Raw genomic sequence first — 3,004 nt, 5'->3', positions numbered from 1 at the left:
ATGGCCGTTGATTGGTCGAGAGCGGCGGCCGGGCGCGCGGGGAGAACGAGAGCGCGCATCTCGGCAGGGCCGCGTGCGAGCGGGACGGCTAGCGCGGTTCGTTTCGTTTGCCCGCTGGAGTTCAGGTGGATCATTGTTTGAGAGCGTCGATGATAATATGGAGATGCCGCGCGGAGTGGTTCCGTCTTTATCACATTATATTTAACTTTATCTATGAGATTATAACAACGATGGCGAATAATAAGTATTATTTATTTTATTGCTGCCTACAATAAATATTGCGACAGTTATAATTTGATACGATTTATTTAACCTTTTCTTCGATTGTTTGCGTAACGAGTTAAATATTAAACTTATTTGCAATCGATCTTTTGCAAGTTTAAGTTTTACTTTATTGAGAGTGTTCTCGCGCGTATACTATTCAGGGCAATAAAGTTTGATTTAGTATTAAAAAAAATAAATGCATTTTAGTTAAGTCATCTCGGGATTCCTAGAAACATAATTCAAATTAATTTAAAATACCTTAATTTACCTATATAATCACGGAATCAATAATTTTCACAGTGATTTACAAATTACGTTCGAGGAAATTCAAGCGTAGGAACTTCTGCGTATGTGTTAAATATTGGCATTTTAAAACATAATTGGATTAGAGTTTACTTGGTCAATTAGAGTATAAAAGATTATGCTATGATGATGTGATTATGCGATTCTTTAAAACTATTTTGTGCGTTTAATTGTTCCTAGAAAAGTGTATGTTTTGTACGTTAATAGGTATGAATATTAATTAACTTTGTTGTTTACACGCTATAAAAATGTATAGGGAACTGCTTCGTATAATTTTGTTTTACTTATGTAGGTAATTAAACAATAACCATCTGCTTCTTTCATTCTTCCTAAATTAAAGATGTTTAAATACAATAATAATATTAAAGAAAATTCCACTCTGTGTGTAAAAACTTATATGGTACGTAATCGTTGTTATTTTTTATTAATCTATGAAAAAAATATATGTTTTTTTTTATTTAAATATTAGAAAGGCACAGAAAACTTCAAACAATAGTATCTGGCAACTAAAATTACGAAGTTATGATTATTAATGAAGACATTAAAAAGTATTCATTAAGCTCTTGCATCAACATTATTCTAGAAAAATACTTAGCAGTTTCTTATTGGAAATTAAAAACTATTTCATCAGAAAGATAATATTTGGTAGTTGGATAATTGTATTAATTAATGAAGCGTTCATTTTATATCTTTATTGTATGTCAGTCATGCAATATTGATTTATTGTATTCAGTAATTTTTAATCAATAAATCTTTGGTTTAGCTACAAAATCCATGTGAATTTTGACACTAAAATTCATATACCAGGGAAAAATAAAACAACACAAATATAAAGAACAAAATTATTATTCATTTTTTTTTGTATCGGATTGAATTTGAGTTTTTTAACCAACGCCATAATGACTTTCTTACATTAGTGACTTAGTAATATTCATAATAAATGGATAACTCTTAATAAATGTTGTACGTTATGCATATCTATATACTTATATATTTATATACACATTCTCCTTTTATCGGGGTTTACGTACGAATGTCATTCTAAAAATAAATATAAGTAATTTCCCGAAAAGTACCTGTACTTATCTTCATAATCAATACGAACAGTGAATAATGGATTTAGAAGTAGATACTTGAGTACGAATGAACACGTCAAATAACAGTTGCTCAAACTCATACGTTATATGAAAATCATCGCGCAATGTAATTACTGGTGGTAGGTCTCTAATATGTGAGAGTCCGCTTTGGTAGGAACCATCGCAATGCCTATTTCTGCAGCCAAGCAACAGTGTGTAGTCACTGTTGTGTTTCGGTTTGAAGGACATAGTAGCAGTGTAACTACTGGACATAATAAGACTTAACATCTCATGTCTCAGATGGCGAGCGCAGTGGAATACCAAACAATAGTTTGTAATTCAAGGTGTTGGATGGTGTTTCTACTGTTTATGGGGGCTCGTATCGCTTACATCAGGCGAACGGCAAGCTCATCACGTCATTCAAAGCATTAAAAAAAACAACCGTATAGGTAATTCATGGCTATTGACCATATCAGAGGCGAAGGGTGAATTTTTCCAAAAGGGAAGGGAGTACTAATAATGTACTTACATAAACGCGGTCTGCAAACGTTGTTATAATAATTAGACTATGGTAATATTTAGACTTGGCACATGCGGTTACCGACATGTGGGATGTAGACTCTACGATTATTGTCCCGATTGTTGTTTCTGCGCATGGATTGATACCAAAGAGCCTCGACCAACATCTTCAGAAGCTCTCAATTGGCCGTTGGGTCGGAGGCTAGATGCAGAAGGCAGTATTGCCGGACACGGCGCACATTGTGAGGAGATTCCTCACTTTGAATCACTAACCGCCGGTGGCCTGGGTCTTGAGCTTCGCCATCGGAGGGTGATTAATTTTTTTATATTTTTATATGCATGTTTTTTTTTTAAATGTAAGTACTTATATGTAAAAATGTAAAAAAACCTTTATAATGAAAATAATTAACACATTAGACTTTACATACATTTCGAAAGGGAGGTGGCAGGAATCGGGTCACAGGGACCCTTCGCCACGGATACTCTATACGGGTGTGGCCTATTTGAAAACTTCTCTCGCTAGATGGTGCTAATGTAGCAATATTCAAAACGCATCGTAATAGTACACAAAAGCTGCTTTAGTTTAGTTATTGTTCAGCTCTGTCTGGATTTAGTTAGTCTTTATCGCGAAAAAGATGAATTAAAAAATAACTTTTTTATATATCAGTTTGTGTCATTCGTCGTTTTGCTCCGCATGGTCGTTTAGTTTCAAGGGTTGCGAGCGCTAGCGCAAGCGATAATTCAGAAATAATACACACATAATTATTTATGTACGTCAGAAGTGTGTGTATTTGGGATTTGAACCTGCGAACATTCGTCTCGGCAGTCCGTTGAATACTCAA

This window comes from Manduca sexta, chromosome 4 (assembly GCF_014839805.1).
Source record: "Manduca sexta isolate Smith_Timp_Sample1 chromosome 4, JHU_Msex_v1.0, whole genome shotgun sequence".
Taxonomy (NCBI): domain Eukaryota; kingdom Metazoa; phylum Arthropoda; class Insecta; order Lepidoptera; family Sphingidae; genus Manduca; species Manduca sexta.
Note: the sequence above shows the minus strand (reverse complement) of the source record.